Here is a 27924-nt window from a genome sequence, read left to right as displayed (position 1 = left end):
TGATCAAATCAATGAAAAGGCTCTTCACAAAGTGGAAGTTGGGTATTTTGGCAAAGTCATCATCTAGAAAATCATAAATATCAACTTTCTCTTCTATAATTTATTGTGTATAATGAAATTTCATTTGATTTTAATTGATGATATTTTCATTTTTCAAATGCTTTTAATGATAATTGCCATTATAACTCTTTTACTTGGATCACCCAGAGCTTACTAGTTTGATGTAGTCAATAAAGCCCCAGAGTGGGTTTGGCTAAAAAAAATCATTTTGAAACAACTAACACCGTAGAAATACCTTGAATGATCTTCCAAAACTGGCTGAAATTACTTTGATCCCTCATTCATCATATAAGAAACTCATTTACACCCTACTGCAAACTATGATTTTCTTGCCAAGAAGGCCACTAAGTTGGCCTTTAAAACTAATTGAAACAAACCACCAAGCCCTGCAAATTTCCATTCATATTCTCTAGTCCACATAAATTTACCCTACAAGTTCTTATCTCTTGATGACATCTAGGTCAAAATATATTGACCGTCAAATTCACTCACTTCAAACTATTTTGCAAACAACATGTCAAAAACAATAACATGCATTTGGATTTGGCTTTGAAAACATATCATATGATCACTTGAGGCCTAGAATATGGGACATTAGTTTTTTTCATGTGGAGAATATGAATACACATTTTTATTTTATGATGAATAATTGGGTAAATTTGGCAGGTGTTCAAAGTTGGGTTCTCAGGATTATAGAACTGGGAACACTAGCAGAACAGTGATTTTCACAAATGGAATGGACCTAGAAAAGTGTGCAGACGGATTTGTCAAGACATGAAAATTGACAAATTTGAGTATTTTCAGAATAGAACACAATTGTAAAATTTATTTGGTCTCATCTATCATGGTTTCAAAGTTACAATATTCTGAGCAGGGCTTCTAATAAATCTGCACTTTTAGTTACCAACAAACTATAAAAATTGCATTTGGAATCGTGTTTGAAAACTAGTCAAATAGATTCATCATAGGCTCAAATCTAGGACATAGCATGTGTCTAACCTCTAGAATGCAATGCAAAAATAATTTTTTTAATAGGGTGAGCTAGATCAAATTTTTAATTAGTCAAATAGGGCTACCAAGAATTCTGAGTAATATGCATCAACATGACAATAGTAAACAACCTACTTAGGGGAATTCAAAACCTGATCAAAACATATCAAAAAAACTCAAAATATAAAACATAAGCTCTTTGATATGCATACTAAACACTCCTAAAGTGGAGAATAATGAAACTTAACCGGGTGCAAGATATTCAATTGCAAGCTAGGCTTCCTGCCGATGTTTGACACTTAGACAAAAATGTAGATTGAGCGCTTCACAGATTGACTCAAAATGAAAATTTATCATTATGGGACAAATGAATATACTAAATGAAAGGTTTTAAACTCATGAAACACTTCATAGGCCTCATAATGATAGTTGAGTACATATGCATGAAAAAACTCTTATAGGGGCTCAATTTGACTAAATTTTTTAGAATGGTACTCAAAATCACTGCTTCAATTTTGAGTCCCAATAGGACCAATCATAAATGTCAATTTTTTTATTTTAGTAAAAATTTTATATTTGTATAGTATAAATGAATTATTTTTAACTTTACAAATTATAACAATCATTTATGGTTCATATGATTAGTTAAATAGATTTGAGTCTTATATGGGAAGAATTATCTTTTGTGAATAACAATAAGCTATTGTATATAATATTATATTTAATAAATTATATTATTAATATATATAATTATAAACATCAACATCAACGTAATCAAGATGAATCATCCTTCCAAATTGTTCAGAAGTAGAGAGGACCTTATGAAGAAATCATGGCCAGCTCTTCATATTACTTCCTTGGGGAATTTTTTGTTGGCCCTAAATCTAAGAAAATAAATGAAAAAAAATGGTCCTCTCAAGTACCTCCATAAGTTAAGCTAAACTTTGATGGATCATCATGTGGAAATCCAAGTAAATTGTGTTAATTTTTTAGCCCAAAAATCAAAGAAGATAAACAACAATGAGAAACAGCCAAACTTAAACAATGAACATGAGAAATATCCTGGTAAAACCCTTCTAGAATAAAGGGGAAAACCAAGCCACATTTAAAAAAAATATTTTATTGATCATTAAAGTTCAATGTACAATATTATTTGCTAATGTGAAATATATAATAATAGGAGAGACTCTTCATATAACCACCAAAGGTCTCTTGAATTTTCTAAAAGAATAATTCCTTAAAATAAAACTCTATGTATTTCCACACCTCAATGCATGTTTTAGATTAAGGTAAAAATAGGTTTTGAAGGGACCTGAAACCCTTTAGCAAAACTAAAAGATCAACATTAAGAACCAGCCAGGTTTTACAAGGACCTGAAACCTAGAGTAAAGAAAAACCATAAAAAACTAGGTTTTACAAGGACTTGAAACCACAAGTTTAAACCAAACACACTCAGGTTTTACAAAGACCTAGAACCTAAAGTTTTAAATAAAAAGTTGAAAAATAAAAAATAGAACCAGGAATACCACCCAGACTAGCAACCAACACAATAGCAACCATGACCAGCACCTACAATAGTTCCTTAATTCTCTTCTCCACCTCCTTGCCAACTTTAGCAATAGCCTTGATAATATCAATCATGGTAAAAATAGGAACCTTAGGAGCATCAAAAGTCTTTTTCCTCATACTATGCCTTGTTCTCTTGCTAGGACCTCCTAGACTCCCCACAATAGTAGTATCTGGAGACATGATCTCCTCATTTCTTTTCTTTTCATGAATGGCCACTATGGTGCACAAACTAGAAGTGACCTGCTCCATTCTCTACCCACTTTCCTTAATAAGTTGACAGAGTTCCAACTCATAATCCTTTAGTTTGTCAGGGATGTTACCAACAAGTTTCTCTAGTTGGACTCTCATAACACATTCATGGTCCAACTCTTTTTGAATGACTCCAACATTTTTCTTGAGCATCATGATTTCATTGTATAGCCAAAAATCCACTTGTAAAGAAGCCTCCACTTTAAGTTTGGCAGTATGAAGAAAAGAGAGCTTTGCATGGTAGTCTCATCTTTGTTACCTTCTTCATTCCTAATTTTAGCATCAATGGTAGTGTTATTGACCTAGATATCATTGTTAGTATCCTACTTCTCATTAAACTCCTCTTCCTTCTCCTTACTCAGGCTATGCTCTTTCATAACAAGGACATCACCCTCATTGTTCTTTTCTGTGTCAATGTCCATTTTCTCCTTGCTTGATTTAGTATTAGGAAAAGAAGAAAGAACTTTATCTTCTCCTCATCATCCTTTAAAGCTTCGAACCCAGCATTTGATTCAGTTGTTTTGTCTTTACTTTCCTCCACTTGGTCCTTACCAATTGGCATTCCCTTACTTCTAGAATAACCTTCTAGGTTCAAGATAAGGTTTCCCATTTTAGTCTTATTGTCATCCTCAATAGAATTCTCATAATTTTTTACTTCCTTAAAATTCTTCTTTTTAATCTTTCACTTATGACCCTTTTTAGTGCTCTTACTATCACTAGTGCCTTCCTTACTTTTAACCTTTTTCTTTGAGGGTTTATTACAAGACACTTTCCTTTTTTCTCCAAAGTCAAAGAGGGTTTAACAACCTTACTTTTACAATACTTTTCAATAAGAAGGATTAATCCCTTATAGAGCATAGAACAAGAATCATTCTTCCTGTGTGCTTGGAGGCTTTGTATCATAGAGTACATTAGGTAGAATGGGAAAGAAATTCTATCTTTATACCTAAAATGATTTAGGAACATAAAATGAAACTTGTGGACTCTCTTAGCTCTACCATCAAGGATAAAATTCTCACAAATACATGAAAGAACATCCCTCCAGATTACCTTAATCTAGCTCAATTCATAAAAATCACCATTCTTCTCCAGTCTTTTCTCCTCCTCATCAGTATTAGGGAAATTTTTGAAGATTGCATTCGAGATACTAGTTTCTTGCTAAATTTGAGACCCTCCATTGGATGATCCATAATCTTTGTGATGAACTCCTCTGACAACTTCACAATAATCCCATGAAATGTTTCCCTATCCTCAATCCAATTTTTTAAACACTCTATAATGTGTGGCTTATACCCTTGAAGTTTTTCTATATAAACCATGACTTTCCCTTTTTTTAGTATTTTCCAAACATTTGAATTTACCCTCCACTCTTTGCAGTTATTTAGCTCTTGCTTTCTTGGTTCCCCTCCCATCTCATATTCGGCTCTACACCTGCAACTAGACTGAAAAATGAACACCAAAAAGGAGAGTAAATTGTTAATGATTTTTAATGATTTTTAATGATTTCTAAGAAACCTTTAACCTTGCATATGTGCCAATTATAATCCATAATTATACAAAAGTACCACCTAGGGATACTCAGAAAATCCACCACAAACCCATCACTTCCCTTAATAAATTCTTTGATCTTGCATGATATTTTCTTCATTAGCATGTGTCATATCATAATTAACATTTATTGTCAGCTCCACTTCCTTTCTTAGGTCATCTTCCCAACTCAACTTAGCTTCCCTATAGACCGCTTGATTAGCAATCTAATCAACAACTTTGTTGCCCTCCCTAAAGATATGAGAAATATAGACATTATCAAATTTTTCCATAAGGTCTTTTATTTCCATTATACTTCCCTCAATACTCTAGGCAATCAAACCTTTTTTGTTCAACATGTTAATGATATTAAGAGAGTCTCCTTCCAACTAAATATTCTGAAAACCATATTTTGATGCCATCCGTATAGTGAAAAGAGTAGTCATTGCCTCTGCTCTATGACTAGTAGACTTCCCTATAGGGATAGCAATAATATGCACAACTATATTTTAATGGTCTCTCAAAACACCTCGACCTCCACCTCAATGCATGTTGAATGACACATGTCATTATAATTTATATTACAATTTAATCATATGTTTCCTCTTGAGCTAAAGGTGACCACAATGATAATAACATCCATATTTCTAGAGATAAAGATCTTTATCACAGCTACAATCTTCAACACTCCCTCTTAGCTAGAGAAATATTTTTGGTTGAACAATCACTCAAAACTTCAATAAAAATTTCAATGATAAAATATCATCACATAGATCCTATAAAATTCATGGAATTGGTCAACATGAAAACATGTAACAATTACTCATTGTTAAAAATCATGGAATCACTCAATCATCAAAAGTTGTAATAATTAATTATTTTTAATAGTCATGGAATCACTCAATCATGAAAAATTGTAACAATTACTCATTTTTAATCATCATGGAATCATTCAATATGAAAACCTATAACAATTACTCATTATTAATCATCATGGAATCACTCAATCATGAAAACCTATAATAATTACTCGTTGTTAATCATCATGGAATCACTCAACATGACAGATTTGTAAGACTCATAGCTAGTCCTTTAATCACAAACTATCTCAAAGTGAATTGTCATGGAATATATGAACATGAAATTTAACTCCCATCATGGAATCTCTCAACATGATGACATTATGGACTCTCTCAACATGATGTTCACTATCACATAGTGAAAGAGTTATCATAAATGATCTTAGAATCTTATTGTTGATTGTACATTAATAATAACTCATAAAATCATAATTGAAACTGTTTTCCAATACAAGTCTCAAAAATATACTATACCAAAGCATGCAAAAGAAAAAGGAGGTTTTTAAGAGAACTCCCTCTCAATCAAGAACAACTCACTTTGATGCAACCTCCCTCTAAAGCTAATAATATCCCTCTAAATCACAAGTTCCTTTTGAAGAAAATGAATACATAAATAATATCTCTCCATGAATTTAAACAATATTCTCACATTCATGCATCCAAAGATAAAATCCTTCTAAAGGATAACCCCTATGATAAAGAGACTCAACATGTTGGCAAGCAGATGAACAACCCCAACATGCATCCAAATACACATGATAGGGTTCCATCCTTAGTTTTGTTTGACCTCTTTATTCCACACAAGAGATCTTATTTTCTCCAAAATTGAGGAAGATGAACCAAATAGAGGATTCTCCTTGAGTTTCTGGAATGAGATCCTTCTCAGAAACCTGATGGTATAGTTGTCTCGTCCTGAATCCCTGGGATAATTATTGATGAATATTGCCACAATGAATACTAAAGCATTCAATATCAAAAATAGATTGATAAGAAAGGCACACACCTCTTTTCCTCCTATTATGCATCTCATCAAATAATGGCATCACAGAAGCCCTCATTGCAAAATCATGAATCGAGTGGACTATTGTAATATCTCTTCGGTTGCTACCAATTGATCTTCTTCTTCGATATCACATCAACCTCACCAGTGTATTAACTATCTACATAAAGGACCTAGGTAATAGGTGTAGCATGATTTATAGATTCTGGCCCTCCAAAAATATTCCACCATGTGTTACATATACTCACTATCGTGGCACATGAATTTACTATAATTACCATTACTAAGTCATTGCTTGAGTTGAGGTTGAGACACTTCATTGTCTAACTTTTGGCAAGTCAAAATAGACAAGAGAATGAGAGCATCCATTGATGATAGAAAAGAAATGATAAATTCCAACTTTGTATTCACATGACATTGGAATAACCTCTGATCACAATAAACAAGCGAAATATAACTTTTTGTCTCTTGATAACAGTATTAATGTGCAAAGACATCATCGAGACTGTAGAGATAGTATATTATTTTCCTCCCATTTAATTTTAAGGTTAAACTAATCTATGTAGTTGAAGATAGGAATCATGAACATTAACTCTCAAATAGACATCCATGATAATATTGATCACACATAGAATATTATAACTCTTCTATACTCAGTGTCAATAGTAACTCATGCATAGATTTTATGGTGCATTACAAAAGGGTGTTATTACCTAATGCTCATGCAAACATGTCACAATGAATACAATAGGTAAATGAGAAGATGAGAGTATACCAAAGTTATCTATGATATACATACAAATAATAATGTAAGCATATCTAAATTTTAATAAAATAGTGATGATTCCTATTTCTCTAACAAATTTATTAAATATAAGGCTACACCCTATTGGAACAAATACTTACCTATATTAAGTAACGCACAATATCATGATTATTTGTCATGATCATAGCCTTTTCATTTCATAATGATGGAAAATTGTCTCTCTTTCTCATCAAGATTCAAATAGTTGAAAGAATGAAGTGATACATGCTTCTTGATAACCACCCCCTGTAAGAGCTTGATTCAAGTGTAGTGGGTTTTATTTGCTACTGATGAAAAGCTTTACTTCAACAAATTGGAAAAGCTTTGGCCATCTAATGGTCTAGATAAGAATTTGTAGGTAATCAATGCCTTCAAATTTTCTTAGGAAAGCTCACTCAATCAAAATAAAAACATTTTGGAATATAGATGATAAAGATAATTGATCCTATGAATAGATACACACACCAAGTAATTAAGATAGATAATTTTATTGTTGTTATAAAAAACCTAGCTCTAATAACTATTAAGTTATCATTTTGCATGATGTTGAATGGAAGGGATCCTTTCAAACCCCTCTCTTGAAAAGTTGATCAAGGACCAACTCCAAGGTTCTGGGTGGGTTATTCAACCAACTAGGTGACTCAACTAATGATAAGTGTGTATGTTAATGAGGAGGCCTTTGCTAATTCCATCCAATCTGCACATTTTTTTGTTGTCTCAAATATAACCACAAAAGAGATTATTTTGTATTTTTTATTTTATGATGAATGTAATTTATTTATGCAATTATATGAATTCATATTTTAAACAAGTGTTTGAAAAGAAAATACAAAGATAGATTAATGAGAGATTAAAGCAAATAACTAAAAGGAAAATTCCTAATGGACATAAGCTGAAGTAACAACATGTATATGAAAATTAAATTATCCAAAGGAATGGATAGGAAACTAATGAAATTGGGAGCAACACTTCCTCAACTCCACTGATGAAATCATCGATGGGAACTTCAATAATAACCAAAATATGTTTCACATTTCATCAAATTGCAAGGCCACAAAGAGTGTGCTCACGTGAAACAAAATTCTATGCAAGATCAATGATGATCCTTTCTCTGATTCATCACAACAGTGAAATTTTTTAACACAACGCAAACACTACAACTAAAAGATCACACAATAATAACAACACAATAAAACAATTGGCTCCATTACTATTCATGAACATGCATTCACAAAAATAATACACTCTGACAAGATTTACTACAGTCAAAATGAGAACACCAATAGCATATATTATTGCATCAAAATAATGGCCTAGAGTACATATTACATCCATGTATTTATAAGAAATCATCTCCTCCATTTTTGTTGAGAGTGAGAGCTCTTTAAATAAAAACTTATGCTAAAAATTGATAAAACAAATCTAATTATATACAAACTGACTCTCTAAATGATGCTATGTAGGTCTCCACCCTTGTTTATATCCATTAATGGGTGCATGAGCCTTTACATGACACAAAAGAATGAAAGAAAAAGAATATAATAAGATTAAGGAAGTTTTAAGATAATCTAGAAGTCTCTAGAAGCTCTAAAAATGGAAGCTTGGCCTTCTTTAGGTGTTTCTAAGAGTTGAATTACCATCAAAATGTGTTTACAGTGCATGGAATGCTCTAGATTAGCAACTAGTAGTTAACTTTTGACACACTACTTCTTCAAAAAATTTAGTGCACCTCTATAAAAAGCACACGAGCACACTTGTGTGACAAGTTTCAAAAAACCAAAAAATCTTCTAAGTGTCAAAATTGAATTTCCAGCATCTGGGTTTTTTCCCTCTTTACACCAAAATGATGTATGGATGTTTATTCTTGAATTTCTCCATTATCTCTACTACTTAACTAGCTTATGATAAATCTAAAGCCACATTCTTATTCTTTATTGGCTGCCAATAGTTGGTGACTCTTATCTAAGTCTCTACAAAATCCTCAAGCTTGGTGTCTAGTTCCAACAATACCTCTTCATTTTTCAATATTTGTCTTATATCATCTTCTAACAAAGCTTCTTTTGATGTTCCTCTAAATTTTTGGACTACAAATTGTACCACAAAAATCTTGGTCTTAGACTCATCCTCAAAAATCTCAAGGCTAGCGGTGTTATAATACCTCTCCACTTCCAAAATTTTCTCTTGAGCTTTGTCTTTAATCCATTGGATTTCATCATGCAATCCCTCCATTACTTTATTACCTACTGATAATTTCTATATCTAATCATCAAGCTTATCAAGCTCTTTTGTAGCATATACCTCCATAAGTAATTGGTACCTCTGACCCTTTATTGATCTTAATGCCTGTAAGTCCTTCCCCAAGTATGCACTTCATCCATCAGCCCAAAATCTTGGTTCACTATAAATACCAACATGTTGGAATTTGACTGGATGTGGTACAATAGGTTCAAATTACCTTATATTATCTACACTCTCTTATCCTCAAAACTATCATGTCATTGCTAACATGCTTCAAAAATAAGTCCATATGCGAGCTTGTCTATTTTCTACCCAATGTAGCTCCAAAAGTGACCTCTAGATTTTCTAGATTGATAGGCCCTAGTACTTCATTCAGTTATCCTCTGAGTAGCTCATTCTACTTTTGCAATGTTATCAACTCTGATTCATCTTGATCCATATGTTGAAACACCTCCTTCATGTCTATGGTGATCATCACCTTGGAAGTGTCCACCATGGGATTTCCCAACATAACATCCTTGATTTGATAATCTTTTGGAGTTAGTTCTTTGGTGTCAGTATGAGGAGGAAGAATAGTGATATGAGCATGAAGTCCTTGGTCTTGATTCTTCATTATGAAGACAAGTGGTCTAGTGTCACCCTTAGGTGGCTTAGGCTTCTTTGTCACTTTAATCAATTCCTTCATTTCTTCCTCCGCTATAAGCTCCAACTGCTTCTTCTATTGGAACATAACCTCCCTTTTAGTCATGATTGATTCCCATAGGTGACATATGTTTAGCTAAAGAAATTGGTCCTAAAGAAGGCTCCTTTCACTTCTCACTTCTTTCTAGATTCTTCTCATGTCAAGGATGATCTTTAGAAGGAGTTTATGTACTCTATTGGGCTAAGGATCTAGCCTCTGTATCTCAAGGAATTTGTTGAGTTTCTTCTGGTATTTTTCCCTCCTCAAAAACTTCATTGGCATGAAGTTTTTGGAATTCCTCAATTTATTGTTCTTCTACCTCTTCTTCAATGACCAAAGGAGATGGAGTTATTAACCCTTTCATCTAGAATAGTTGCATCCTATAATGGTAGTGGTGGAATGCCAAAAGGTCCTTGAGGTAGAGAATGCAATTGATTCCAATTCTATCCTAAATACACACTCATGGGAGTATCTCTAATATTCTCTCCCACCATCTTAGTTCCCATTGGCGTAAAATCAAAGTTTGATAGGTCAAAGGCATTTGTTCCTTCACCCTTCATCTTTTCTATCCACTTTTTTTGTTCATCTTCTAAAGTTAATACTTTGATAGGCTCTCTTAGAGTGGATGGAGGTATCTGTGTAGAGATTCTTCTTCTCTCTTCCTACATAGCTTTGGCTAAGTAGGTTCTCTAGCTTAAGGGGACAAGCTTTATTTGTTCCCCTTCTTCCTTATCATCAGCTTCTTGGATGGTTTTTGGAACCTGTGGGGATGGAGTATTTTTCTTCTTCAATTTCCTTCTTTGAGTGCCTACCATAGTTTTTTATGTTTTCACTCTCTCTAGAGCTAAGGGGGAGGTTTCTTCCTCTATAGTAGTTACCAAATCATAATGTAGGTTATACAGTGACCTCTCACTATATCTGTCGATAGAACCCCATGTGTTTGAACCTTTTGAAGCACTATTGCTGGTGTCACTATCAATTTCCACTGTGTATGATGTGTGGAGAGGATTAAAGGATAAGCTTGGTGAACTTTCCTCAAAGTGAACATCCTTCTCCACAAAGATCTCATGTCTTTGGATCCATCAGTCTATAAGCCTTCATATTGTCTTCATAACTGATGAATGTACAAGGTCAAGATGACTATGCCTTGCATCCCCTGGAAGATATCTTTTCCCATGCAGGACAACCAAAGACTCTGAAGTGTGTCACAATAGGTTTTCTACTGCACCATGCCTTAAAATGAGTTTTTCCATCTAAGGCTGGATTAGGAGAACAATTAAGAATGTGAGTGGCACTGGAGATTGACTCGACTTCTAATGATGGATCGAGAGACTTGGCCTTAATCATGCAACTTGCCATGGTCTTGAGAGTCCTAATCCTCATAGCGATAACATCTATCTTGTGCAAACTAAATGTTGGTGAGTTCTAAAGATCAATCCCCTCAATTCTACAAAATTTCTTAAGTCTTCTATCAACATATCTATTCTCATTGTTTACCCTTAGTACCTTGATGGCTTTCCTTGACTTGTGTTCAACATGAGTCTTGAAGTCTTGAAGCTTATGAACCACTTCATTCTTATGATGAAGGAAGAAGACCCAAGTGAATCTCAAAAATTCATCAACAAATGTGAGTATATAGCAGCCTTGGCTGACTGAAGTCACTACAAAGGGTCCTGCTAATACCATGTGAACTAGCTAAAGAACAACTAGAGCTCAAGAATACTTCCCTTTATCATACTTCTCCTTGAGATTCATATCCACTGAATGAGATGAATACTCTCCCTTAGAAAAGCTGATATTAGGTAGACCTTTGACCATGTGTTTTGAGCAAAGTTGTTGAAGAGAGCGAAAGTCAAGGTGACCAAACCACTCATGCCATAGGTTGATGTTTGAAGAAGAGTGAGTTAACAAGGCTTGAGAAGGACTCTTAGGCACAAAGTGGGAGAAGGAGTAAAGCCTCTTGTCATCATTAACTTTCCCCACTACTACCAATGAATCATCTTTGAGACTTTGCACCATCACTAAATCTGGAAGGAACTCAACCTTATGACTATCTCCTAGGTAAGTGATTTGGTAAACTAATAGGAGATTAGAGCTTAGATTTGGAATGTAGAGAACATCTTTGAATTCCCCATCTTCCATTTCCACATGTCCTTTCCCTTCAACTTCCATTTTAGCATACTCACTTTTTTTGATGACTTTTCAAGGTTCACTTGGGTCTACTGTTTGCATAACAAGAATGAAGTGTTGGACAAGTTTTTAGCCTTCAAGACTTATGTAGAATGGAAATCTAGAAAGGCCATCAAAGTACTCTGCATGGACAATGGAAACATGGATGTGAATAGAAGACTTAAGGACTTTTGCAGACATGAGGTCATTAATCTTCAGACATGAACAGTCTCAAATAGTTATGTGAAGAGAATCTCCCTCAGATCTGATACCATGTAAGAATTTGGTTGAAGCCAAAATTCACCCAAGAACTAAAGAACTCAACACAAGCACAAAGTAGACCAAAAATAGATAGAGTATTATCAGAATGATGATATTCATTCAATAACTGGTTGAGAGTACACTAGGAGTGCTTGAATATAAAAGCCTCAAGAGAGCTTCTAGAATGCATAGAAGTCAACATCATGATATGTCATACAACTAGGCACATGTCCACTAGATATGGGTTATCCTCCATTAAGCATAGGATTAAGTGTGATGATGTGAGGATAAGCCTACAATGGTGTAGCATGCAAATTAGTGGTGTAGACAACATGTGCTAAATAAGGAGTGCGGATAACTGTGTTGTACAACATCATGACAAATTATTGAATGATGCATACTACTGTGTTGTAGACACCATGTGCATAATTAGAGTTGCATAACTGAATGAGAGTGCACAAACTCCTAAGTGTCTCTTCTAAAATAATAATAAAATATTGCAAAATAATTAAATAATGCATTAACCTAAGTAAACTTAAGTAAGTGTAATAAGTAAAAATTTATGTAAACCAACACCCCCCCTTAAGTGCAACTTAGGGGAATGCCCTTAAGCTTACAAAATCTAGGATGTAATGCAGGATGGGTCCCAACTACTAGGCCATGTTAGGTACCCATGTACATAATGATATGCAATCTCCCATAAAGTAGGGAAAGAGGGAAAACCTCATGGGAAAAACCCTCCCCCAAAAAGAGAGATAAATAAGGATGCATGGATGGATGGAGTAATCAAGACCCCCCCATTATGACATACATCCAGTATATACATAAGAGAATGATAAGAAAAGGAAGAGAAATAGGATGGGCTCCTCCCCCAAAAGAAGAATGTTGAACAGTGACTGCTCCAATGAAGAAGCTGATCCAAGACTACAAAATGGTGTTCCTCCCCTTAGGAAGAAAAAATGCCAAGGGTACGAGTGAGACGCTTCTGCTGTGTGTGGAAAGAATCCCATGGATGAGTTATGTCTCTAAAACTTGCTCAACTGGCTAAAGAACCTATCCCAAAGAACTATCTGTCTCTACAACTGATGAAGAATCCTGATGCAACTACTGATCATAAGTATCCACAATCACTTTATCCTATGAAGATTGATCATGTAGAGAATGAACAAGAGAGTCAGATGGAGCTCTTGTGACAACTGAAGAAGGTAATTTTGCATCAAGAAGAAGAGGTAGGTCATGAATATTATTACCCAAATCTATCATTGAACCTGTATCTAGAAGACTAAATGTACCCTATTGTTCTAGACCTATCATTGTGGCTATGTATGCATGTGGACTAAACTAATGAAGTGACCTCTCACTGTAACTATCAATAGAACCCCACGTGTCTAAATATTTTGAAGCACTATCACTGAAATCACTATCAGTTTCCACGCTATATGATGTGTGGAGAGGAGTAGAGGACAAGCATGGAGAACTTTGCTCAAAGTATACATCCTTCTCCACAAATATCTGATGCATCTCAAGATCTAGAAGTCTATATGCCTTCACACTATCTTAATAACCAATGAAGGTACAAGTCTAAGATGGTTGTGCCTTGTATCCCCTGGAAGATCTATTTGCCCATGTAGGACAACCGAAGACTCTGAAGTGTGTCACAATAGGTTTTCAGCCACACCATACCTCAAAAGGACTTTTTCCATCTAAGGCTAGATGGGGAGAACGATTAAGAATGTGAGTGGTACTAGAGATTGCTTCAACTTCTAATGATGGATCAAGAGACTTGGCATGAATCATGCAAATTTCCATAGAATTAAGAGTTTGGATCCTCAAAGCTACAACATCTATCTTATGCAGACTGAATGTTGGTGGAGTCTGAAGATCAATGCCCTCATGTCTACAAAAGTCCTTAAGTCTTATGTTCACATCCATGTTTCCATTTTCCATTCAAAGTACTTTGATGGCTTTCTTGGATTTATGTTATACATGAGCCTTGAAGTCTAGAAACTTGTCCAACACTTCATTCTTGTTATGTAGAAAGTAGACCCAAGTGAACCTTGAAAAGTCATCAACTAAGGTGAGTATGTAGCGACCCTGGTTGAATGCAAAAGGACCTGCTAATACGATGTGAAGCATTTTTAGATCACCTATTTCTCTAGAAGACTTCCCTCTTTGTAACTTCCCCTCTAGATGCATATCCATTGAATCTATTGAACACTCACCCTTAGAAAAAATGATTTGAGGTAGACCTTTCACCATTTGGTATATGCAAAGTTGTTGAACGTAGCGATAGTCAAGATGACCATACCTCTCATGCCATAATTGCATGTTTGAATTGGATTGTGATAACAAGGACTTTGAAGGAGACTTGGGTACAAAATGAGAGAAAGAGTACAACCTCTTATGATCATTCACTATCCCCACTACAACCAAGGAATTGTCTTTAAGACTGTGTACTTTTACTGAGTTTGGAAGGAACTCAACTCTATGTCCATCTCTGAGGTGATTGATTTAATAGATTGATAGGAGATTTGAACTTAGGTTTGGAACATAGAGAACCTCTTGAAACTCTCCATTTTCCATTTCCACATTTCCTTTTCCTTCAACTTACATTTTGCTATCATTCCCCATGAAGATGTGCAATACCTTTGAGTGATTCAATAAAGAAAAATCCTCCTTTGAAGAACCCATATGATATGAGGCACTTGAGTCAAATATCCATTCCTTTGAAGAGTTTTCATTTTCCATGAATGCTTTCCCTTTGCCCTTAGAATCTAAAGATGATCCTTTATCCTTATAAGCATTAGGCAATGGAACATTATGTTTCTTCATGATGTGAGTCAACTCATCAATATTTTTAAGATAACACTCATGCTCTTCATGACCTGATTTCTTGCAATAAGCACACTTCTTCTTCTCTTTATTGTTGATTGGATTGTGGTGTTGTCTTTTCTCCATCCTTAGATTTATCTTTCTTCCACTTCTTCTTACCCTTTCCTTTACTTGAAGATTGTGCAGCTGAATTTTGAGAACCCTCATTATTGGCCACCAATTCTTTGGACTGAGGTGTTTTGAGAATCCCCATTGATTTCAACTTCTTTTCTTCATCATCCAATAGCTTAGCATATTCATCAAAAGTGACTTTCTTGTAGGTAGACCCTAAGGTAGTCTTTGAGGTGTTAAAAGAAGATACAAATGTGGAATATTCTGATGGCAGCTTGTTATGTATGAGATAGATAAGTCTGTCATCTTTGATAGAACTCCCACAATCAGTAAGCTTTGTCCTTAATTCATTCACATTGATGATGAAATCCTAAATGGAATCATATGACTTAGGATCTAAGGAAACAAGTTCATCTTCAATTTTGAAAGCATCCTCTTCAGACATTTTACCATATAGGCTTTCGAGGGTATCCCAAGCTTCCTTGGATGTAGTACATTTCTTGATTTGATACATGATCTTATCATCTACCCGCAAACATATATCACCTAGGTCTTTTCTATCCATGGCTACCCAATCTAAAATTTCACTTGTTGATACATTATCACCTACTAGTTTAGGAAGAGTGCCATCTACATATTGTGAAACTTCATTATGCATTAAGTGATACAACATTTTGATTGACCATGAAGAATAGTTATGAGGATTTAATTTAGGAAACTTAAATTTGCCCATAATGTCGAAAATGAAAGAAAATTGTAGAAAAGAGAGAATACAACAGCAAGAACACCCCCCCTTTTCACTAAATCAAGAAACCCCCCCAAAATAGATGCTTTAGGTACTTTATTAGTAGTGCGATTAAAATGGGCCACTAGCCAATTTTGGCCTTCCTAGACTTTTGATTTTTCTTATTACAACTTCTTAATGGAGTACAAATCTAAAGCTTTACAATGTGCTACAATTCTGAAGCATTACAAAGCAAAGAAAGTTCATATTGCTGAAAGTGATACTTTTGTCCAAAAAACTCTACAATTTGATGCCAGATCTGGAAATTAGATGAAAAAATATGCACTTTCAAAAAAAACAAAACCTATTTTTGACTCCAAATGTGCCCGTGCGAAGCATTTGAAGTTGAAAAATGTAGGATTATCTAGGTATAGTCACCAAAAAATGTAATTTTTGAACAATTCGTGAACCAAAACTAGAAAATAGCTGCAACACTAAAAAATTTAGAAAATTTTACCCAATTTCAAAAAAAAATTGTACCAAATTGGAGTCTGGATGTCCAAGTTATGGCCACCTGAAGTCAGACTGCAAAAACCAAAATAAATCTGGAGAGAACTTGCATCAACGAATAAAGGGGCTAAATTTGATGGTCATATGGCAATTGAAGTAGTTATAATTAGGTTTCTTCCTCTATTATTATAATTTGAGCCATGTTAGGTACCCATATACATGATGAAGATGCAAATCTCTCATAAAGCGAGGAAAGAGGGAAAACCTCATGGGAAAAACCCTCCCCCAAAAAGAGAGATAAATATGGATGCATCGATGGATGGAGTAATCAAGACCCCCCCATTACGACATACATCTACTATATACATAAGAGAATGAAAGAAGGAAGAGAAATAGAATAGGCTCCCCCCCCCCCACAAAAGAAGAATGCCAACAAGTGAAAGCTACTTTGATGAAGAAGCTGGTCCAAGAATGAAGAATGGTGTTCCCCCCCTTAGGAAGAAACAAAGGAAAAAATACAATCCTAAAGATGTATGGTGGTCCTGAAACTTTCTCAAGTATCCTTGTACTAATGCTGAAGTTCACCCCTTCCAACTATGCTGAAAAGAATGAATGCAGATCAATCAAGGATGTTTGTTGAACCTGTTCCACTGAACCATCTGTCTCCTCTACTAACAAAAAGACTTCCACTAATAGTTGTTCATAAGGATCCACAATCATGACAACCTATGAAGATTAATCATGTAGAGAATGGACATGAGGGTCAGAGTGAGCCCTTGCAACAACTATAGAAGAATCATCATCATCAATGAGAAGGTGTAAGCCCTCAAGTTTGTCTCCCAAGTCAAGTGAAGTTGGAGCTAGAAGATGAGATGTACCATATTGTGTTGGACCTTTCACTGTGGAAATATAAGCATGTGGACTAGACTGATGTGACCTCTCACTGTAACTATCAACAGAACCCCATGTCTCTGAACTTTTTGAACCACTATTGTTGGTGTCACTATCAGTTTCCACTATGTATGATGTGTGAAATGGAGTAGAGGATAAGCTTAGTGAACTTTCCTCAAAATGTACATCCTTCTCCACAAAGATCTCATGTGTCTCTGGATCCATTAGTCTGTAAGCCTTCACATTGTCTTCATAACCAATGAAGGTACAAGTCCTAGGTGTCAGTGCCTTGCAATTCTTGGAAGATAGGTTTTCCCATTCTAGACAACTGAAGACTCTAAGGTGACTCACAACCAGTTTTCTACCAAACCATGCCTCAAAAGGAGTCTTTCCATCTAAGGCTGGATGAGGAGCCCTATTAAGTATGTGAGTAGCACTACTAATGGCTTCAACTTCTAATGTAGGATCAAGAGACTTGGCCTTTATCATGCAACTTTCCATGGTCTTGAGAGTTTTAATCCTCATAGCTAAAACATCTATCTTGTGTGAACTAAATGTTGGTGAGTTTTGAAGATCAATCCCCTCAATTTTGCAAAAGTTCTTGAGACTTCTATCAACATATATGTTCTCATTGTCCACTTTTAGTACCTTGATGGATTTCCTTGACTTGTGTTCAACATGAGTCTTAAATTCTTGAAGCTTATGAACCACTTCATTCTTATGATGAAAGAAATAGACCCAAGTGAATCTCCAAAAGTCATCAACAAATGTGAGTATGTATCGGCCTTGGCTAACTGAAGTCACTGCAAAGGGTCCTGCTAATACCATGCGAACTAGTTGAAGAACAACTAGAGCTTGAGAAGACTTCCTTTTATCATATTTCTCCTTGAGATTCATATCCACTTAACATGATGAACACTCTCCCTTAGAAAATTCGATATTAGGTAGACCTTTGACCATGTGTTTTGAGCAAAGTTGCTAAAGAGAGCGAAAGTCAAGGTGACCAAACTACTCATGCCACAAGTTGATGTGTGAAGTAGAGTGAGTTAACAAGGCTTGGGAAGGAATATTAGGCACAAAGTGGGAGAAAAAAATAAAGCCTCTTGTCATCATTGACTTTCCCTACTGCTACCAATGAATCATCTTTAAGACTTCGCACCAAAATTGAATCTGGAAGGAACTCAACCTTATGACCATCTCCAAGGTGAGTGATTTGGTAAATTGATAGGAGATTGGAGCTTAGATTTGGAACATAGAGAACATCTTTGAATTCCCCATTTTCCATTTCTACATGTCCTTTCCCTTCAACTTCCATCTTAGCATCATCTCCCACGAAGATGTGTGGCACCTTTGACTACGTCAATGAAGAAAAGTATTCATTTGAGGAACCCATGTGGTAAGAGGCACCGAAGTCAAGTATCCATTTCGAAGAAGAGCTTGTGTTTTCCATAAGTGCTTGACCTTTACCCTTTGAAGAGGTTGGAGTTGAATCCTTGGAAGTACCTGGAACTTGAATCTTGTTCTTCTTGAGTAGATTTTCTAACTCATCGATTCTTTTTGTCTTGCACTGATGTTCATCATGATTTGGCTTTTTGCAATATGCACAAAAGAGTTTGTCCTTCTTTTCATTACTTCCCTTCTTATTTGAAGAAGAACTGCCTTGTTGAGAGGAGGATTTTTGTGTCTTAGATTGTGTTTTCTACTTCCACTGCTTCTTCTTGTTGTTTCTTTTCCCCTCTTGACTTGATTTGTGATCATCACTAACAACCAAGGCTTTCATCTTTGATGACTTGAGAAGTCCAAAATCCACCAAATGAGATTGTTCAACAATCAACATGTCTGCAAATCCATCAAAGGAAGGCTTCTGATAAGTAGATCCGATGGTTAACCTATGAGTATTAAAACTCGAAACAAAGTTAGCGTACTCAGAAGGTAGCCTCTTCAGGATGTGATGAATCAACTTGTCATCCTTCATGGGATTTCCACAATCTTTACGAAGTGCCCTATACTCATTGACTTTAATGATGTAATCTTGAATTTTGTCATAATTCTTAGGATCCAAGAGAAGTAGATCATCCTCAATCTAAAATATCTTTTCTTCATTCACTTTACCATACAACTGCTCAAGTTTGTCCCAAGATTCTTTAGATTTTGAACAATTTTTAATGTGAAAGAGAAGATCCCCATGTACACAACTCCTGATAACACCTAAAGCCTGTTGGTCTTGTTTTTTCCAATCAATGAATTTTTTAGCATTAGTAGGTTTGGTAATTGTGCCATCAACATATAGACTATAGCCTTTTTCCATTAATCTACTCCATGCAATATCTTTCCATGTAGAATAGTTGTGTGAAGTTAATGGAGGACATTTAAAACCCATGATGTAGAAATGAAAAGAGCAAAAAATAGAGGCACAAAAAACACAGTACACACCCCCCCCCCCCCTTTTCACTCAATCAAAAGACCCACCCAAAAAAGATGATGTTGGCACTTTATAAGTAGTGCATTTACAATGGGCCACTTGTCAAAATGAACAAAGTGGACTTTCTGATTTTGCTTTACAACTACCTTATTAGGCTAAAATCTATCACTTAAGCACTGTAGCTTACTTTTACAAGAATTCTTAAAAAGAATCAAAGCTTTACAATGCCAAAGAAGGCCTAATTAGTAAGAAATTGGTCCACACAACCTATAATCTAACTTCAAATTAGGAAATTAGACAAAAAAATACACACTTCCAAAAAAATGGAACTTGAAAAAGTAACCAGATGTGCTCGTACGGAGCTTCTGAAGTTGCAAAAGGTATGATTATGCAGGTATAGTCACCAAAAACACAATTCTTGCAAAATCTATGCACCAAAACCAGAAAAAAACACCACCACTGGAAAATTCAAAAAATTCTACCCAATTTCAAAAAAAATTACACCTAAATCGGAGTTTGGATGTCCAAGTTATGGGCTCATAAAGTCAGGTTGCCAAAATGAAAAGCAATCTAGAGAGGGGTCTAGAGTAGAACTATTATGTTTAATTTGATGGTCAAATGGCCATCATTGTAGTTGTAAAGAATTTCTAAACAATGTGCTTCCTCCAATCCCCACCAATGTGGGATATTTCCACATAGCTCTGGCAGAGTAATCTCTCTCTAGCAACACAATCTCAGTCTTTCGGCGATCACTATTGCAAAACTCAACAAGGCTCTCGCAATACCTTGCAGACACGTGGTGCAATCTACCTACTACTATGTAGACCCATAGCCCAATCTTATGATTAACAAGTGGACAATGGTAACTACCACACGGCGTGCAGTGATACACTAGCTCACACAATCATCCCTGTATAATCAGTGTACCTACAACACTACATCCCAGCAACACATGGCAACACTGCCATGCAAACCCTAAATAGTCACCATCTGATTGTACAATTCATATTAGCATTCTATACTAACATGCAAGAAATTTTTGTATGTTCTGTATTGCTACATCATTTGCCTACGTCATCACTGGCCCAGATTTTGGCTGACATCATCATTTCTATGCACTAAATTTGACACCCATTTGGACATCATTTTAGGGCCAAATTAAATAGCTCTAACCATCATATGACCATCAAATTTAACCCCCTCATTTGCTGATGCAACCCCTCTCTAGATTCATTTTGGTTTTTGCAGTTCGACTTCGAGAGGCCATAACTCGCACATCCGGACTCCAAATCAAGTGTAATATTTTTTTTAATTGGGTAGAATTTTCTAAATTTTTTAGTGGTGTAGCTATTTTTTGGTTTTGGTGCAAGGATTTTTCAAATTTTGTGTTTTTGGTGACTGTACCTACATAATCTTGCATTTTGCAACTTCAAATGCTCCGTATGGGCACATCTAGAGTCAAAAACAGGTTTTTTTTTTTTGAAAGTGTGTTATTTTTCATCTACTTTCTAGATCTAACATCAAATTATAGTTTTGTGTGGAAAAAAGTGTCACTTTCAGCAATAGGGTCTTTCTTTTCTTTGTAATGCTTCTGAATTGTAGCACATTGTAAAGTTCCAGATTTGTACTCTATTAAGAGGTTGTAACAAGAAAAACTAGAAGTCCACAAAGGCCAAAATTGGCAAGTGGCCCATTATAATCGCACTACTAATAAAGTGCCCAAAGCATCTATTTTGTAGGGGTTTCTTGATTTAGTGAAAAGGGGGGGTGTTGTTGGTGTTGTGTTCTCTCTTTTCTGCACTTTTCTTTCATTTTCTACATTATGGGAAACTTTAAGTTTCCTAAATTAATTCCTCATAACTATGCTTTGTGGCCAATCAAAATGTTGTATCACTTAATGCATAATGGAGTTTCACAATATGTAGATGGTACTCTTCCTAAACCAGTAGGTGATAATGTATCAACAATTGAAATTTTAGATTGGGTAGCCATGGATAGAAAAGCCCTAGGTGATATATGTTTGGGGTAGATGATAAGATCATGTATCAGATCAAGAAATGTACTACATCCAAGAAGGCTTGGGATACCCTTGAAAGCCTATATGGTACAGTGCATGAAGAGGATATGTTCAAAATTGATGATGAGCTTGTTTTCTTAGATCCTAAGTCATATGATTCCATCCAGGATTTCATCATCAAGGTGAATGAATTAAGGACAAAGCTTACTAATTATGGAAGTTCTATCAAGCATAACCGGTGACAACTCCATCACTAATTGCATATTTCCTTCACCCACGAGCCAATTCAGTAAGCGCTTTGTGCGCTGTGGGTTTTACACGATTTGTAAAACCCATGTCCCATGCATGTGGGATATTTCCAAAGGATCTCAGTAGCATAGAAATTAAACTCAGTGATCATTGCTTTTGATCCAGCGACATCAAATATTTTGGCATCTGCTATAGTAATAGCCTAGTAGACACGCGGCGGCAATTAATTTGTAGACCTAGCCACCTCATCCTATGTGACACATTTGCATACGCCCTGCATAGACCCTCAAGTGACATGTGGACACATCACACATAAGTGAAGTATAGTTTACTATCCCAATCATCCCTTCTATATGCAGACAGCTGGATGCCACATCACCCTACACGTGGTTCTTGTCCATACATTATGTACTATCCATACAATATGGCATTCCACATTAGCTGCCACATCATCCGAGGGTAGATAATTTTGCTGACATCGTCAATTTCATGACATTAAAATTGACACCCATCTGGATGTCAAAATAGGGTCAAATTGAACTACTGTGATGATCATATGACCGTCAAATTTAACCCTATGATTCATTGTTGCAACCCCTCTCTAGATTCATTTTGGATTTTGTAGTCCAACTTTAAGAGGCCCTAACTTGGACATCCAAACTCCAAATCAGGTGCAATTTTTTTTTTAATTGGGTAGAATTTTCTACATTTTTTAGTGGCTTAGCTATTATTTAGTTTTGGTGCATAGATTGTTCAAAAATTACATTTTTTGGTGACTGTACTTGGATAATCCTATATTTTACAACCTCAAAAGCTCCGCATGGGCACATTTGGAGTCAAAAATAGGTTCCATTTTTTTTTTGAAAATTCGTATTTTTTTGTCTACTTTCTAGATCTGACATTAGATTGTAGTGTTTTGTAGACAAAATTCTCACTTTCAACAATAGAATATTTCTTTGCTTTGTAATGCTTCAGAATTGTGGCACATTGTAAAGTTTCAAATTTGTACTCTATTAAGAGGTTGTAACAAGAATAATCAAAAGTCCACAAAGGCCAAAATTGGCAAGTGGCCCATTGTACTTGCACTACTGATAAAGTGCCTAAAGCATTTATTTTGGGGGAGTTTCTTGATTTAGTGAAAAGGGGGGGTGTTCTTGGTGTTGTGTTCTCTCTTTTCTACACTTTTTTTTCATTTTCTACATTATGGGTAACTTTAAGTTTCCTAAATTAACTCCTCATAACTATGCTTCATGTTCAATCAAAATGTTGTATCACTTAATGCATAATGGAGTTTCACAATATGTAGATGGTACTCTTCCTAAACCAGTAGGTGATAATGTGTTTGCAAGTGATATTTCAAATTGGGTAGCAATGGATAGGAAAGCCCTAGGTGATATATGTTTGGGGGTAGATGATAAGATCATGTATCAAATTAATAAATGTACTACATCCAAGGAAGCTTGGGATAACCTCAAAAGCCTATATGGTAAAGTATCTAAAGAGGATGTGTTCAAAATTGAAGATGATCTTGTATCCTTAGATCCTAAGTCATATGACTCAATATAGGACTTCATCATTAAGGTGAATGAATTAAGGACAAAGCTTACTGATTGTGGGAGTTCTATCAAAGATTACAGACTGATCTATCTCATTCATAACAAGCTGCCATCAGAATATTCCACACTTGTATCTTCTTTTAAAACCTCAAAGACTACCTTAGGGTCTACCTACAAGAAACTCACTTTTGATGAATATGCTAATTTTTTGGATGATGAAGAAAAGAAGTTGAAATCAATGGGGATTCTCAAATCACCTCAGTCCAAAGCATTGGTGGCCAATAATGAGGGTTCTCAAAATTCAATAGGACAATCTTCAAATAAAAGAAAGGGCAAGAAGAAGTGGAAGAAAGACAAATTTGAGGATGTAGAAAAGCCAACACCACAATCCAATCAAAAAGGCAAGTCCTTGAATTCCAACAAGAAAGGGGACAACAATAAGGAGAAGAAGAAGTGTGCTTATTGCAAGAAATCAGGTCATGAAGAGCATGAGTGTTATCTCAAAAAGATTGATGAGTTCACCAACATCATGAAGAAACATAATGTTCCACTTCCTAATGCTTATAAGGAAAAAAGGTCTTCTTCAGATTCCAAGGGAAAAGGACAAGCACTCATGGAAAATTCAAACTCTTCAAAGGAATGGATATTTGACTCAGGTGCCTCATATCATATGGGTTCTTCAAAGGAGGATTTTTGTTCATTGAATCACTCAAAGGTACCAAACATCTTCATGGGAAATTATAGTAAAATGGAAGTTGAAGGAAAAGGAAATGTGGAGATGGAAAATGGAGAGTTTCAAGAAGTTCTCTATGTTCCAAATCTAAGTTCAAATCTCCTATCAATCTACCAAATCACTCACCTTGGAGATGGACATAGAGTTGAGTTCCTTCCAGACTCAATTCAAGTGCATAGTCTTATAGATAATTCCTTGGTTGCAGTAGGGAAAGTGAATGATCACAAGAGGTTGTACTCTTTCTCTCATTTTGTGCCCAAGTCTCCTTCCAAGGCCTTGTTATCTCAATCACATTCAAACATGCAATTATGGCATGAGCAGTATGGTCATCTTAACTATCGCTATCTTCATCAACTTTACACATACCACATGGTGAAAGGCCTACCTCAAATCAACTTTTCTAAGGGTGAGTGTTCAACAGATTCAGAGGATATACATCTAGAGGGGAAGTTACAAAGAGGGAAGTCTTCAAGAGTGGCTGGTGTTCTAAAAATGGTTCACATTGTATTAGCAGGTCCTTTTTCATTAAGACAGAGTCGCTACATACTCACTTTTGTTGATGACTTTTCAAGGTTCACCTAGGTCTACTTCCTTCATAACAAGAATGAAGTATTGGACAAGTTTCTAGACTTCAAGACTCATGTAGAATGGACATCTAGAAAGGCCATCAAAGTACTCTAAATGGAGAATGGTAGCATGTATGTGAACAGAAGACTTAAGGACTTTTGTAAACATGAGGGCATTGATCTTTAGACTCTGCCAGCATTCAATCCACATAAGACACATGTTGTAGCACTGAGGATTAGAACTCTTAAGTCTATGGCAAGTTGCATGATTCATTCCAAGTCTCTAGATCCATCATTAGAAGTTGAAGCAATCTCTATTGCCACTCACATTCTTAATCATTCTCCTCATCCATCCTTAGATGGAAAAACTCCTTTTGAGGCATGGTGTGGCAGAAAACTTATTGTGACACACTTCAGAGTCTTTGATTATCCTGCATAGGCAAACAGATCTTCCAGTGGATGCAAGGCATAGTCATCTTAGCCTTGTACTTTCATTGGTTATGAAGACAGTGTGAAACCATATAGACTTCTAGATCCTAAGACACACAAAATTTTTGTGGAGAAGGATGTACATTTTGAGGAAAGTTCTCTGAGCTTGTCCTCTACTCCTCTTCATACATTATATAATGTGGATACTGATAGTGATTTCAGTGATAGTGCTTCAACAGCTTCAGACATGTGGGGTTCTATCAACAGTTGTAGTGAGAGGTCACTTCATCAGTTCACTCCACATTCATATATAGCCATAGTGATAGGTCTAGAATAGTAGGGTACATCTAGTCTTCTAGATACAGGTTCAGTGATAGATTTGGGGGATAGTATTCATGATCTACCTCTTCTTCTTGATGCATAATTACCTTCTTCAATTGTCATGAGGGATCTATAACACTCTCTTGTTCATTCTCTACATGAGAAATCCTCATAGGTTGAAGTGATTGTGGATACTTATGATCAGCAGTTGCAGTAGGGTTCTTCATCAATTGCAGAGACAGAAAGTTCTTTGGGATAAGTTCTTCAACTAGTTGAGTAGGTTTCAGAGACATCACTTATCCATGGGATTCTTTCCACACAAAGTGGAAGCATCTCGTTTGTACCCTTGGCATTGTTTCTTCCTAAGGGGAGGAACACCATTTTGTAGTCTTGGATCAGTTTCTTCATCAGAGCAGTCATTTTTCGGCATTCTTCTTTGGGGTGGGAGCCTATCCTATCTTTCTTCCTCTTCTCATCATTCTATTATGTATATACTAGATTTATGTCATAATGGGGGGGGTCTTGATTACTCCATCCATCCATGCATCCTTATTTATCTCTCTTTTTGGGGGAGGTTTTTTCCCATGAGGTTTACCTCTTTCCCCACTTTATGAGAGATGGCATATCATTATGTACATGCGTACCTAACATGGCCTAGTAGCCGGGACCCATACTGCATTTCATACTAGATTTCATAAGCTTAAGGGCATTCCCCTAAGTTGCACTTAATGGGGGGTGTTGGTGTAAATAAGTATTTACTTATTACACTTACTTAAGTTTACTTAGGTTAATACATTATTTAATTATTTTGCATTATTTTATTATTATTTTAGGTGAGACACTTAGGAGTTTGTGTACTCTCATTGAGTTACAAAATTCTAATTATGCACATGGTGTCTACAACACAGGAGTATGCATCATTCCCTGAGTTTTCATGATGACAACATAGTTTTTCACACTCCTCATTTAGCACATGTTGTCTACACCACTGATTTGCATGCTACACCATTGTAGGCTTATCCTAACATCATCTCACTTAATCCCGTGCTCAATGGAGGATAACCCATATCTAGTGGACATGTGCCTTTTTGTATGACATATCATGATGCTGACTTCTATGCATTCTAAAAGCTCTTTTGAGGCCTTTATATTCAGGCACTCCTAGTGTACTCTCAACTAGTTATTGAATGAATATCATCATTCTGATCATACTCTGTCTATTTTGGTCTACTGTGTGCTTGTGTTGATTTCTTTAGTTCTTGGGTGAATTTTGGCCTAAGCCAAACTCTTACAATGTTTTCACTCTCTTTGGAGTTAAGGGGGAGGTTTCTTCCTCTATAGTTCTAGGTAGTAGGACCCTATGTTCCTCTATTTTTTCCTCCTCTTTTTGTTCTAGTTGTGCCTGCTCTGGAGGTTCTTATTGCTTAGCTTGAGATTTAGCTTGTATGTATTCCTATTGAGTTGGTGTTGTTTGGATGTCAACCACTTGTCCCCTTTCCCTAGGGGCTTCCCTAAGTGAATTCCTAGAGGTCCTTGAGGTACAAAATGCAATTGATTCCAATCCTCTCTTAAAGGCTCACTCATGGTAGTATCTATAATATTATCTCCTACCATCTTAGTTCCCATTGGCATAAAATCAAAGTCTAAGAGGTCAAAGACATCTGTTGTTTCATCCTCCATCTCTGTTATCCACTTTTTTTGTCCATCTTGTAAAGTTGATACTTGGGTAGGCTCTCTTGGAGTGGATGGAGGAATATGTGTAGAGATTCTTCTTCTCTCTTCCTCTACATCTTTGGCCAAGTGGGTTCTCTAGTTTAAGGGGGAAAACTCTATTTGTTCCCCTTCTTCCTCATCCTTTTCTTTTGGGATGGTTTTTGGAACCTATGGTGGTAGAGTATTTTTCTTCTTCAATTTCCTTCTTTGAGTGCCCACCATAGTTGTTTATGTTCTCACTCTCTTTGGAGCTAAGGGGGAGGCTTCTTCCTCTAAAATTATAGGTGGTGGGACCCTTTGTTCCTCTGTTTGTTCCTCATCTTTTTGTTTTGGTTTTTCCTATGCTAGAGGTTTTTCTTGAGGTTGTTCTTGCTCAGGTTGAGGTTCAGCTTGCCCTTGCTCCTATTTATTTGGTGTTTTTTGGGCTATGCCACTTGTCC

The sequence above is a fragment of the Cupressus sempervirens genome, chromosome 3 (assembly GCF_028749045.1).
Source record: "Cupressus sempervirens isolate cs-2001-9-10 chromosome 3, ASM2874904v1, whole genome shotgun sequence".
NCBI lineage: Eukaryota > Viridiplantae > Streptophyta > Pinopsida > Cupressales > Cupressaceae > Cupressus > Cupressus sempervirens.
Note: the sequence above shows the minus strand (reverse complement) of the source record.